Source organism: Oenanthe melanoleuca, chromosome 2, assembly GCF_029582105.1.
Source record: "Oenanthe melanoleuca isolate GR-GAL-2019-014 chromosome 2, OMel1.0, whole genome shotgun sequence".
NCBI classification, from domain to species: domain Eukaryota; kingdom Metazoa; phylum Chordata; class Aves; order Passeriformes; family Muscicapidae; genus Oenanthe; species Oenanthe melanoleuca.
The window spans coordinates 73,504,337-73,518,320 of NC_079335.1; the positions used below are offsets into that span (position 1 = coordinate 73,504,337).

Below are 13,984 nucleotides of genomic sequence, written 5' to 3' on the forward strand. Positions count from 1 at the left end.
GCATGGTTAGCTAGAGGTTACTTCTTGCTTAATCTGCTGCTTGGGAGACCACAGCTGGACTGACATGGCTGGCTCTGGGACACACCTCATGAGAGAGATGGTTTTGCAGAAGGTTACCAAGGTGGCAAGAGACACAAAACACACAAGCTGTGAAGCAAAATTTAGGGAGCTGGGCTTGTTTAGTTCTGTAAGGAAGAGACAACAGGGAGATCATACAGCCTACAACCACACAAAACAAAGTTGTGAAGATAACTAAGTCAGATTTCTTTTTACAGTAGCAAGCACAAAGCAGACAAGAGTAAAGGACACATTTTGTGACTTGGGAGGTTCAAATAAGACTTTAGGAAAACATTATTTACCAAGATGGTAATGCAGCACTGGAAGAAGTTATGAAAGGTGCTATAGAGTCTCCAACTTCAGAGGTTTTCAAGACTTCTCTAGATGAGACCATGCCAGGCCTAATACATTATTAATGATTGCCCTGATTTGAGTGGAAAACAGAATTATATAACTCCTCAAAACAGCTCTTGTAATATGTTGTGATGTGTCTCTGTTTTTATAATCTGGCATTTCCAGGAGTTTACTTTGCTACTGGGTTGTGTATCAGGGAAGGATATGCAATTCAGATTGTCAGAGATAACTTCTTGGTAAGGAAGTAATTTCAGCTTATGGCCTTTTCCCCTCCCTTTATCTCACAGCAGATATTTTTTCAGAGTTGTTTGTTTGGAGAGAGAAGAGGAAATATTATATTCAAGCACTTTATTTTGAAAGGTCTCAGTAATCAATAAAATTGGATTGCATGTAAATCCAGGAACTGATAATTAAGCAATCAAATGGAAAGCAACCTGTAGTCAATCTGCTGTCATGTAATTTTTGTTTACAGTATCAACTTTAGTATACCATGGTACAACAGAGTCTGGTCCAGCCTCTGTACCACAACAGTGCAGGAGCTTGCAGTGTGTTCTTCCTATGATTCCTTACAGGCCAACGACCTTGTAGTGAACTCAACATTCCTGCTGTTGACTGAGGTAAATCTTGCTCTATCTTCAGCAGCAGGCTGGAAGTGGAAGCAGCAGGCTGTCATTCATCACATGGTATTGGGAATGAGCTGTACCAGCTTCAAGTGCCTTTGCACTTTGTGCTGAAAGCAGCTTTACAAGAGTCAATGGTTACAGGGAACAGGAGAAGTCAGCTTTCCTTCAAGCTTCCAATTTCTTTGTCTGGTTGGGGCATCTTGTGGCTTTTGTGACTAGGTTGCTTCATGGCTGTAAAATAAATTGCAGGCTAGAGGCTTGCTCCTCCATGAAAAGGGCCTACTCTGTAACTGGTAATTTTTGCAAATAATTTCAAAATTTCAAAATTTCCAGTATGCCATAGCAAAGGCTAGCAAGTATTTGCTTCTATAGAAGAAAACAGTTGAGAAAGCAACATGGGAAAGATCCTATTTTGTTCTCTACTATTGAATCTCATCTGTGCTCAGATGCCTAATTATTTAATCCAGGATATAATTTCTTGTTAAAAATAGTCTTTTAAAAAATAATATGCAAAGAAAGAAGGCAAGAGGATTTGCTTTGTTATGTGACCAACTTCAGCACACAAAATAAACAGACATTGAGTAGAAGTGACAGAACAAGAAAACCAGATGTAGATTGTAGACTGAACAAGACTGAAGCTTCAGAATATGCACATGCCTATGCATTCATTACACATCACTGCAAATTCACCATGAAATCCTCAAAAGTAAGCCTGTTACATCTGTTCTGGAAAAGCAATATTCTCTCAGAATATGACTGACCCAAAATGCCATGGTCAGCTTTTCTTTCTATGTGCAGCAGTAAGGATTTTTATTTTTAGTATTGGCAGCTTCCATGCCAAAAAATGTGTGTAGGTTTGCTTCTTCCTGAACTGATCTGATAACCTCTCCAATACCCTTCTTCTCTTCTGCAAGGAGGAAATCATCTGCTCTAGGTGCAGTTCTGGCAGCAGTATTTCCTCCCTGGTGCATAATTCCAGTCATCTGGCTGTGTTGGGACAAGCAGCAGGAGGTGGCTGAGCCAACATCACAGCCATTAGCTACAAATACAACAGAGGGGTACAGCCCCACTAAGACTGTGGAAGGATGGAAAGCAAGATGACCGTAACTTGATTTTCAGTCAATTTTGACTAATTTTTACCTACATTATTGATTCCTGTAGACCCCTTACACTCCCGGTGCATTGGTGAAAAATGGTTTAAAACACCTATCTCAACCAAGAAGCCAAAGTTTTGTTTGTAAGGATAGGAAGGGGAGAGAGTGGAGAGGGAGAATACAAAGAAGAGCTAAAATATCTCTTAAATGCTAATAATTCATGGTTCACTGGCCACTGTTTTGTGCTCTCCTTTCCCAGTTCACTTTCTTGGTTCAAACAAATAGTTGTCTGAAAGTCCTCCTGCTAATGCAGTGGCTACCACATTTGGAGCAAAAACCTTTTAATGATTTGAGTAGTAACCTTTACTTGTTAACAGCTCAGCCCCAAGATTATGGAGCTCATGGAATCCAAAACACATTTACTAAACTGGCACTTAACTCCAGATGTGGGATTAGTCTTTTTATCCTGAATTAAAACACATAAATTTGCTTAAGACCAAAGAGCAGATGAGGTCAATATAAGCTGGAATTTGTGAACTTGACTGACCAGAAGTAAAATCATACTCCTCTTCACAAAAATCCCATGTTGAGGAAGTCTAGACTTCCATGGACTGCTGCTCACAGCTCTTCTGGAAGGCTCTTGGGACTTTTACCATCTTGGAAATGATGGTGTTCCAGGAAGAGCACTTGGAAAAGACTTGCAGAAAGTTAAAACTTTCCATTCCAACAGGTGGCTTGTCCTCTGAGTTTTGTGTCAGACCTACCAGCAGTAAGACTTCCTCTAGTGATTTTGATGAGAAAAGATTATGCCCTCCTTGTCCCATTGGAAAGTTTTCAGCATTTTAATTCACTAAAGAGAAGCTGGATGTGCTGTTTGCATGGTCTGAGTGGGTGTTACAGAAATTAACTGATCTTCAGTGAAGGACAGAATGGCAGTGTGGTGGCAACAGCAGCCATGCCTGTCACCAAGGCTGCTCCCAATCCCTGAACAGATAGGAGCTGCTGGGCAAGCAAAAGCAGCATCTGCTTCTACTGCATGAACTTGTCCAGTTACACTGGTCAGTGAACTGTGGCTGATAAAGCAGGCAGTGTCTGATACTTCTGTGCTGGGGTACACTTAGTTATCAGCTTCTGCATCTCCACAGATCCCACTGGCCTTCATCTTTTTCCTTCAGAAGTTTATCAGTAAAGCTTGAACCATTTTGTGTGTGTAAGTAAGCGTTAGATTTATGTACTGTGACAACCTTGATCCTACCATATGTCAGGAATCCCCATATGCTCTTTCATTTGTAGCATCCACAAGATTCACCCAATAAAGGCAAAAGGTGCAGCCTGGCTACAGACCCTCTGTCATTCAGCTACAAACAGCTGGTAGTGCACATTACAAGGCTTATTTAAAGCTCAAGATCCTTCACCCATCCTCTCTTACAACTAAACTTGGCACGTAAAAATGTGAAAATAAAAATATCAGTGTAGTATAGCATTTCAAAGAAGCATTCAGGAAGGAGACAGCCAGTCTTGCTCCAACATGGGGAATCCTGTGGCCCATGCTCTGAGGATGTACCTGCCTCTGGTATGAAAAGACATGTTCTCTAGGTGTGAGGTGCATAGCTTACCACATAGCTGCTCACACTTGCTCTTGGTAGCCTGAAGCACTGTGTCCTTTGTGTGACCATTGCTAACATTTGGATTTCAGATAAATCTCCACAACTGGCTCTTGACTGGAAGCAGAGGAGTGTTTTTGCACAGGGGAGTATTCTCAACAACTCCATGGACATGCTGTTAGTTGAGGAATAATGGATTAGAGGCATAAGTACAGTGTGACTCTTTCTGGGGGCACCACTTCCATCTTAGCATTTACAAATATTTTTAGCTTTAGCCTCCTCAGCTGTAGTTGTTTGACTCTTCACAAGCCATATGCAGCCTGTTTTTGGCACAAATAGTGCAAAAAAGAAACAGCTTTAAATCTAGTGTCTCCAAGTTGAAAGGAATAAAAGGGACTGAGAAAGGTGGCTGTATAGGTGTAGGACAAGATCTGGTGTCATTTATGAAGGTTTAAACTCTTTTCCATGCCCACTTTAGTCACCATAGATTCCCAGAATGCCTTATTTCAGTCAGTTCCTGATCTACAGATATGCTTCCTTGTGAGAGGGTGGAAAGGACATGCAAGGTACACAAAATAAGTTTATAAGCAGGTGGAAGACAGTAGAAAGAAAACCAAATGATCTTATTATCTCCTACAACGAGTCCCCAGGGCTTCTCACAGTCAGCTTCCAGGATGGGAGTGCTGTCAACAGATTTCAACAATAGCAACAACAGCTGGCTCTCAGGAATATTTGCCCCTGTCAGAAAAATTTGTCTATCTTTTCCTTTCTCTACTTTGACTCTGGGGTAATACTGGCACTGTTGGGAGAGTTTAATTATAAGACTGTGTTTGCAAAAGTACAGATGTAGGTGATCCGCACTTGGCCCTTGTGAATCCAAAAGCTGAGCTGTGGTACCAGTGTCACAAGTGCCTTCCCCAAGGAGCAGTATGCCAGGTAAACCAAATGGCTTAAGTTACCTCAAGGAACTGCATGTAGTGCTGTCTTTACACAGCTAATTGAAGTGCCAGGAGGCCCCTGTGACAAACTGGATATTGCAGAGCAGCAATCCACAAGGGAGGAGGAGCCAGGAGCTGAGAGAGGGGCAAGATAAAGAGATAAACCAGACCCACTCTTTATCCAGAAGTTTCAGTCAGAAGTAGAAGATTGGATGAGAGATAGGGATGGGATCAAGGACAAGAGTGGTGTAGCTGGGACGGGAACTGATGGCTTGGGCTGAGCTGGAGTGGGGTACTGGGTCATGGACAGTGGTGAGGGAAGTCCCAGGGGGGCTTGAAGGGGGCAGTCAGGGCTAACAGTGCCTTTGGGGCCATGGTGCTGGAATTCACAACCAGAACTTCTCTCTCAAGGTAGGAATTCAAAAACTGTTGTTTCAGACAGAGTAATGTTTTAGTTCAGTAAGTAAAGTATGTAAGCATTGTTCATCGCAGAGATCAGAACGCCAAGTACTGGAACAAAGAATTTTTTCTTTTCTGAGGGTATTTGACACTTTTTCTGTGCACTCACTTCTCCTGCCTTTTAGGAGGTACATTGCAGGTAGCTGTCACATCTGTTTGATCATCCAGTCAGGTGTGCATTTGCTTCTGCATTACTGACATTCTTATAGCTGAATGAGAACAGAATAAAATACTACAAGAGAAGCCAATTCTGATCACTATCAAGATATTGATATGGTCACTCCAGCTGTTAATGAAAGACATTTTTGTGGCCACAGAAGCCAAACAGTGAATACCTTATTCAGCTATTTCTTCGGTGAAACTTGCCAGTGAAAATGGAGCAAAGAGTCCTAGATCTAACCTATAGATGGTTGTGGAGAAGCCTGGAATGAATAAATCATAAGGGAAGCTTATGGCAGTTGAACACATTTGCTTCTTTTGCACATAAGTAACTCTAACTCTTTAGGGTAACTGGGGTAAGAGACAGAAATAGCCCAGATGATTGTACTGTCAGAACAGCAAATATATCCATCTTTGGAAAAACTTGCATGCAGACTTCAGTGGAGCAGAGAAGCCTTTTAAAATCAATGGGTAGTGCAGGACCTCCTGGGAGGCACATATGCTTTGTGTTATAGATTGAGCTGAAGCCAGAAACGTTGGGGTAAAGCAGGGTTCACAACCTACATATCCCTACCTGGCTATAGGCACAAAGCACCACTTCTTATGGTATAAATAGAGCCTGTCTAGCAAAACTAGACTCAGATACACCTATCACCATAGGACTTTTGTTGTCCAGATTAAAATTGTTATCAGAGGCTTGCATCTGTCTTTATGTCAGAACTTAATTTCGGATTGAGGTGCTCCAGCAGTGACTTATCAAAGTTGTTATTTCAGGATTTGATCAAAACCCTTTATTTTTTGTGCTTTGCCTGCAAATTTATGAAATAATACCTTGTGTCTGTCTATGCTATTGCAGTCAATTTTTGAAATTTATATAGCTAGTAGTTAATACAGAAGAGGAGAATGATATCCACTGCAAATAGAAAATTTTAGGTACGTCTTATGCTAGCATCTTTCACTTGCCCCAGAATAAATGACTCTATAACCAAGAGAATCAACAGGGAATTAAACTGTAACTACAGTTTAGATAATCATTATAAAATTTACTTTATATGAATAGCAATCTTAAGAAATACTTAAAATTTGCATAGCATGGTGACAGAAAAAAAAACCCCATTAATACGAAAACGTTTATGGGGTAAGCGGGCTTGGGAAAATCTCTACATACGGGAAACTGCGGTTGTTCTCTTCGCTGGATACCGGGAAATGCAAGTTCTGCCGATAAACTGAACAAAATGCTCCCTCTCGTGGTGTAAACTCGGGAACAGGAGAGCACAGGGCAGCAGCTGGATGCCGGTGGAGGTGGGCGGCTGTTCCTGCAGCTGCAGCCGGAGCTGGCAGGTTTGGGGAGCCCTCTGATCTGCGAGAAGCCTGGATTTGCTTCTTTTGTTGTGATTGTAGCTGCGAGGAAGGCGGTGGTTGAAAGAGGGGCATAGGTGAGGGTTTTACCTTGTTGGTTTGATTTGTTTGGTTTTTTGTTTTTTGTTTTTTGTTTTTTTTTTTTTTCTTGTTTGTTTGTCATCTCTCTCCTTATGGAGAAAAATGGAAAGCTCCCCTGCTACCCCAGCATAGGTACTCCTTACTGATCCTAGCTTCTTCTGAGGAAAAATTCCAAAGAGCAATCAGACACAAAAATGGAATTGTGAGTGACAGGGGGGTGCAAGGAGATGGAAGGTGGGCTTGTGAGTATTTTGGACTTGTGCTGTAGAAATGCTGGGCTGAGAGACAAGCCTTGCAGCTCTGGTCAGACCTAATATAATCACAGAACAAAGACTTGCTTACGAACAATAAAAACTAAAAATGAGGAAAGAGTATTTAGGATTGGATTTGTTTCCTTCTGGAAAAGATGGAAATATGACAGCAGGTGACACCTGTAAGAGAGACAGGGCTGAACAAGGCTGGGCCTGAAATACTGAAGCTGGAGGGAAGAACACTGAGATACAGTAAGTGGCAATAGGTGACAGGAAGAGCTGGCTAAGAAGATGGAGGTAGCTTGGGTATTTGTCAAAGCAGAGTAAAAGTGTGGATTTCAGAAAAGCAGCTGTTAATTACAAAAAAAAGGGCCTAGACTTGCCTATTTCCACAACAGACCTGGTTATCCATCTTTTTGCAGGTGTCTCTGTTCTGCACTTTTTCTTCTTCCAGATGCCATTTTTTCATTTCAGAAGAAAAAGGAGAGGATACCTTACACACCCTTAGTTAAGACAAAGATATTAAAAGGCTGTTTAGAATACCCATTTGCCTAAAAGTATAACTTTTATTAAAAAAAAGGCATATAGATATGTATCTTAGCTTGATGCAGCTGAGTAACTGAAATGAGCATTTGATGAATTTTGAATTTGGCTCTTCTGAGATACATAATTTAGCACGTAGGTGTATTTAAAAGAATACTAGCTGGTAAAATATGGTTATCATCTCAGCCCTCTAGCTGCTGAAAACAGTAAAAGGATCAAAACCCCTCACAAACTGACTATTTCTGTGCCATTTTTAGTTGTACAGGCTTTTCCAAACAAATGACTGAGAACACAATTTTATTTCTGAGATATATTGTGAACCCTGTGTAACCTGTAATTCAGCTACAAAGTGTGATAGTGCTCGATTTCATGCAGGTGAGCATTCATTGCCTAAGCCCACATTTAAACACTTAAATAAGCTTAAATAACAGCCTCTTTCTTTCCCTCTAACATTGCTTCACACTAACTGTGTGTTGGTTGGGCAATTCTACCAGACAATCTCGATAGTCTGAATGCCATGGCCTCCCGGACACTGTTAGCTTTGACCATCCCGGCCCAGCCCAACCTGGGGCTCCCTCTGAGCCCTAGCCATGGTCCAGGACTGACTTCAGCCCCGGCCCCCAGCCCCTCCCTGAGCTGTTCTGCAGACGTGCTGCTGTGTTCTGCCCGCCTCTGCTTTACTCCGCCTAAATTTCGGACCCATCTTGCCTCTCACTTCTCGCCAGCCCTGCCTCACAAACACCTCTCGACTCAGAAATAAGCCGAGGAGGGAGATTTTCTCCCTTGACCTTGCATCACGCCACGGGCAGGCGCCGGCGCTGCTGCCGCCTCTCCAGGGATGCTCCCGGGAATTCGGGCGGGCGGACCCCGCTCCCCCGGGCTGCGCCTCGCCTCCGTGGGGAGCAGCCACCTCCTTCTGCGACGGCCCAGGACGTGCCAGGGCGTGTCCCCACCTTTCTTCTTTTTCCTCGATTACCCAATTTAACGCTGGCTGCTGCATGGCTCGCCCGTGCGGTGCCGCCCCGCCCGAGCCCGGCTGCCGTGAGCGCAGAGATATCGCGGCCGGGGGCGCGGGGGAAAGGTCCCTCCTGCCCTCCCCCAGCTGCGGCAGGGCGCAGCCAGCCCGCACCGCGCCCCGGGAAGGGGGGATGCTGCATCGGGCAGGTGTGGCATGGAGAGCTCTGCGCCCCGGCGGCTGCAGAGCGAGGGTTAAACCGCCAGGAAAACGCCAGGAGAACTAGGAAAATAAAACCCCATCAAATAAAAACACGAGGAAAAGGCTGGCTTGCGAACGCTTTCACGAAAATAAAAGGAATTGTCCTTGCCCGGTGAACCCGCCGTGTCCGCGCTCCTCCTTTCCTCCCTTGCTCCTTTCCCACCGGGGCTTTTGTGTGACCTCGGGGGGACAGCGGGGGCTCCCGCCGCGCTGCCAGGGCGGCCCTGAGCCTCTCCTTTGGCGTTTCGGACCGGCTCCCCGCCCCGGCAGCGGCTGGGGGGATGCTCGGCACAGCTACAGGTTGCAGGGTGCGGTGTGTGGAACACAGACTCAAAAGCATTTTATTGCCCGATAGTTTTCCTTCACGGGGATGTCCGGGAAGAGTGACTCCTCGCACCGCACATCACACCGCACACCACGGCCCTCAGAACACCCTGGCGGCCGCGCCCTCCCTCTCCACACGTCCTGTTCCCCTTTCGCTCCACATCCATCGAAAATGCAAACCGGACTCAACCTTATCACGAGCCTACTACGCGCCTCTCACTCGGTCCTTGTCCCCAGATAAATGGGAAACAGTTTCCATTGTTCTTGCTGAAAGATGGTGCTGCTGGCTTTGAAGCCCCGGCGTAGCCGGATCGCGCCCTTTGAGCCAGAGGTTCCCAAAAAACGTGCCGCCACCGCGGTCCCTTCCCAGCCGCTCCGCTCCCCCGGCCTTCCCAGGCTGCGGGTCCGGGGCCGGTCCCGCGGCGGAGCCAGAGCCCGGCCCAGCCCAGCCCGGCCCAGCCCAGCCCAGCCCAGCCCGGCCCGGCCCGGCCAGCTCGGGGGGCAGAGGGCGCCCCAGCCCCGCGCATCGCGGCCGCCGCCGGGATCCCGCAGCGTGCAGCCGGCGAGGAGCGACGAGCAGGGCGGACCCGGCCCCCGCCACAGCCAGGCTGTGAAAAGAGGGCGGTGGGAAAGTGCGGGCAGCACCCTCGGTTGTGCTGTGGCGGCCCCGGGGATGCTTTGGAACAGGGGGAGAGCTGGAGGGATACCAGTCCTGAAGCCCCAGCGACGTTCAGGCCAGCTCTTCAGCTGCAGGAGCGCCCGGGAGAGATCCATTCTCCTGAGAAATGTGTTGCTTTCCTCTAGTTTGCTGCCTTTTGTGTTTAACCGGCAGACCCTCTCCTTAAGCGTGCCAAGAGCATCCAGGCCCGGGAATTTTTAGCCTCTTCGGCCGTGCCAGCGGCTTTCCCGCTCCCCGAGAGGGCTGCAGGTGTAGGCAGGCGGCCCGGCTTGCCCGCTCCCTCCGCCGCGCAGCATCCCAAGGTGCGCGGCCGCGGTTCGGGTGCGGAGGGCGGCGGAGCGCCCCGCACCTCGGCGTGCGCCCCGCGCCGCGCCCGCTCTCCTCGGGCCAGGGAGTTTGGCCGCTCCCTTCCCTTTTTTTGAGGGATGTGGGGGGGTAACGCTGCATGCTGCGTTCGTGGAGCCGCGATCCAGCCCCCCCCCCGCAGCCTGCACGGCTGATATTTAAACCTGGGGTCCGTGCGCCCCCTAAGCGCCAGCGCCGAGCAGCGCATCCCCCGCCCGCGAGCCCCGAAAATAAATAAATAAAGTGTGTGTCTTTTGAACTGCCCACAGACTGTCACAGGGAAGGGGGGAGGGAGGGAAAGAGGGAGGGGGAGAGAGAAATGCAGAGGCAGCAGCCGCGGCAGTGCTCCAGCAGGCACTAGGCACTCCAGTCCCGGCGAGCGAGCGGGCGAGAGCCAGAGCGCTCCGAGCGAGGCGAGGGGGCTCTGGGCTACCTGGGACTCTCTTTGTGACACCCCAGCACACAAACACACCGACAGGGACAGAGGAAAAACACATAAAGGTAAGACGCGGTGTGTCTCACTTATGCCATTTACACAGCAGCCCGCGAGAGCTTTGCCATTTTTATCCTTTCCCCCCTTTCCGTTGTGTCTCGACTGTGGGGAGAGGAGATGTGCGTGTGAATCGGTAAGAGCAGAGAGAGTGGAGCAGCCCGGGAGGCGCCTGCCCGGGCACATTTTAGGAATATCGCTGCGAGGAGCTCGATTCCTCGAGAGGGAACCACCTGAGAGCGGGATCGAGGCACACAACGGACCGAAGGCGATTCCCTGAGATTTAAATGCCCGGGAAGGTTCTCTTGGGGAAGGGTGGGGGTAGCGATGGGTGTGGTGGGAATAATAGTGGTTTATGCCGAATTTCTTTTCGGTGCTTTTAGCCTGTTTCCAAAGGGAGTCTGCTTAATTATTAATAATAATTTAAAATAAAAAGGAAAAAAAAAAAAAAAAAGAAAAAAAAAGAATGATGAGAAAAGGAAGATACCCCAAGCTCTCCATGAAAGGAAGCGCTGGGAGAAGAGCACGGCGCCAGGAAGATGGCAGGGCGGCTGGGCGGGGGGCGGCGGTGCTGCAGGGGGATCGCGGGGGGCCGGGCGGCTGGCGGGGGCTCCGCGGGCTGCGGGGAGCGGCGGGGCGGGCGAGGAGCGGGGCAGCGGCGCTCGCCCATTGTGGCTGGCGACACGGCCACTGTCCCCGGCGAGGGGCGCGGAAGCGGCGCTGCCTCCGCGGTCACGCGTGTGTGTGGCCGTGCCGGCGGGCTTGAAGCGTGCCCTCGGCGGGGCAGCGCACCGGGGCTCGGGGGCTCGGCTGCCCCAGCAGGGGCTACGGACCCGCCGTCAAACACGACAGGGACCTCCGCCGCCGCCCTACACCCCGTTGCGCCTATTCTATGAATATTCACCGACTGCCGCCCTCCGCTTCCCACAGGTCCCCATCACCCCTCTGGCTTCCCACCAAAGAAAGCTACAATGCCTCTCGACCTTTTTTTTCCTTTCCCCTCCCGACCCGCCGTGTCGCCTCTCCCCACGCACACGCGTGTCTTTCAAACGCGGTCCCGCAGGGCGCTTTCCCCGCGCCTCAGCTGGGCGTGGCGGCTCACGCGGGGAATGGGAGGCGGACACACGCACACCCTCGGGACACCCCCACCCTCCTGCCGCGCCGGGGGGATGCGGAGAGGAATGCGGGGCGGAGGGGGATGCAGAGTGAAGGGGGATGCGGGGTGGACAGGGATGCGGAGCGGAGGGTGATGCGGGGAGGGAGGGGATGCGGGGAAAGGGGGATGCGGGGCGGAGGGTGATGAGGGAGGAGGGGGATGCGGAGTGGAGGGGGATGCGGGGCCGAGGGGGATGCGGGCGGAGGGCGATGCGGGGCGGAGGGGGGATGCAGGGAGGAGCGGGATGCAGGGAGGAGCGGGATGCGGGAAGCCCCCGCCGCCCTGCCCGCGCCTTTGTCTGCGCCCGACGCATGCGCGGCGGCGGCGCGGAGGGGCCGCGGCGGAACAAAGGCTCCGCGCTCGCCGCGACCCCGGGCGCGTCCCCGCCGTGGCTCAGCGGGGCGACCCGGGGTACCCCGGCACCCCTCCTTCCCCGCGCCGGGCTTGGCTTTGGCCATGGCCGAGAGGACCTGTGCCCCCCCGCCCGTGTACCCCCCTCACCTCAGCGACACAAAATTGGGCATTTAGGAAGGGGAAAAGCCCCGCCGTGCTGCCCGGGTTTCGGCCGGCGGCAGGCGAGCGCCCGCGGGTGTCCCCCGAGCTCTCCCACCCCCGCTCTCAGCGGCCTTGGGGGCAGGAGCGGGGGGCAGAGGGTCCCTCTGCGGCACTGAGGGTCGTTCGAGGGTCGCTCTGAGCGCAGAGGGCGCCGCGCTGGAGCCGCAGTGGGAGCCCCGCAGGGACGCGCTCCCGCCGGGATCTGCCCGGGGACACGCGAGCTCTGCGCCCGGGAGGGCGGGCTCCTGGAGCATCTCCCTCTGCCGAGGGAAGCGATCTGTCGGCAGGAAGATTGTGTGCGTGCGTGGTAGTGCGACATCTTGAGATCTCTTTTGTTCGAATTGTTGCGTCTCTGTGCTGGCATTGGTGCCTGTTCCCTCTTCACCGCTCTTCTTTCCCAACTCTTGTCCAAAATTCGGATGCATATCTCTCTTTAGAGGGACCATGCTTAAACCTGTTTGAAATGCGTAATTCTGTAAGCTAATGACAGTTTCCGAACAGAGGACAACTGGTGTGTTAGTCAGGCTGGAGTTAAAGCTGACAAAAGAATATTGCCAGTGGGCTCCTAAACAGGGGATGGCAGCGGATTTTATTGCTTCCCCCTCGAGGGTGGTGAGCATTCACTAGAAAATATACACCCCAAGGTCCCTTGCATAGCAATTACTTGATATTTCCAGTGTTTCCAATTAAGGTCTCTTCTGAAGAAGCCATCAGAGCCCGAAAATATGTCTAAATGTCCCCTCTCTGCTTGCCAGATGCTTGCCAGGCACCACCTAAACTGGTGGCCAGGCTTCAAACACTGAGGGTTTTTTCCCTGGGTAGACGTTCCCCATTAAGTCAGGGAGAGTCTGGAGTGGGAGTGCCATACTGAAGGAAGATGCAGCATCTGCTGCTACTGTTCTCTCCAGGGGAGATACCTTGTCCCACAAAATCCTTTTGTATTCAGGGTGTTTCTGAGAATTCCGGGCAACCTTTAGGGGAAAAAAGAAGCAAGGACACGGCCAAAGGTTTTTGCACTTACTGTCTACTCATTGTCTCACAGAACTTCGTGTGAGGAAAGGCTTTGTTTCGTGATCTCCCTTGCTAGTGCATTGTATGCAGCGGGTGTTTTCTTTTTGTCTGTCTGTTTCAGTTTAGCCAGGGAGCACCAACTCTGATCTGTGGAGAGAATAAACACAAAACATTGGGAAATTCGTGGTGGCTCTGTCTATTCTTGTATGCTTCATGTATGAAATAGATGATTGTGTAATACAGGGAAATTGTATGTAGCTGCCAAAATACAATCATGCAGCAGGTTTTTTTTTCTGTTGATTTGAACGTCTGAGTATATAATATCTAGTAAAAATCAACATTAAAAGGGTAAAAATGGTAAAATCACTGTTCAAGTTGTTGCCTGAAGCAATGATCAGGTGAAATTCTTTTCTTTCCCCTCCACCCTCTTCCATATATCTTTGCAATTGAAATACAACACCCTCTGAAGCAACATGGTGATACAAGGTTGATTTATTTCAGAAAGTGGAATTCCTTTGGCGCACAGGCTTACCCTGAGTACAGGGTATGCAACCTCCATAATTTCTGAACCATGTCTAGAGCTGTCTCCAGTCCTTCAGCATTTGTGTTTTGATCTTTCAAAATCAAGTCTGTGGAATAAATGGTATTTTCCAAGTGAAGCTTCTTCTGTTTGTGCTGTGTTCCAC

At 49.7% G+C, this 13,984-nt stretch overlaps 1 protein-coding gene across 1 annotated transcript in view; it reads left to right on the forward strand.

Moving 5' to 3' along the window:
• The first annotated feature begins 10,356 nt into the window (after positions 1-10,356).
• BASP1 (brain abundant membrane attached signal protein 1) overlaps positions 10,357-13,984 on the forward strand; it is a 50,286-nt gene continuing 46,658 nt past the window's right edge. Inside the window, exon 1 of the mRNA XM_056484596.1 lies at positions 10,357-10,587. The gene's annotated coding sequence lies outside the window, so the exon portion shown is untranslated. The remainder of the gene's footprint in view (positions 10,588-13,984) is intronic.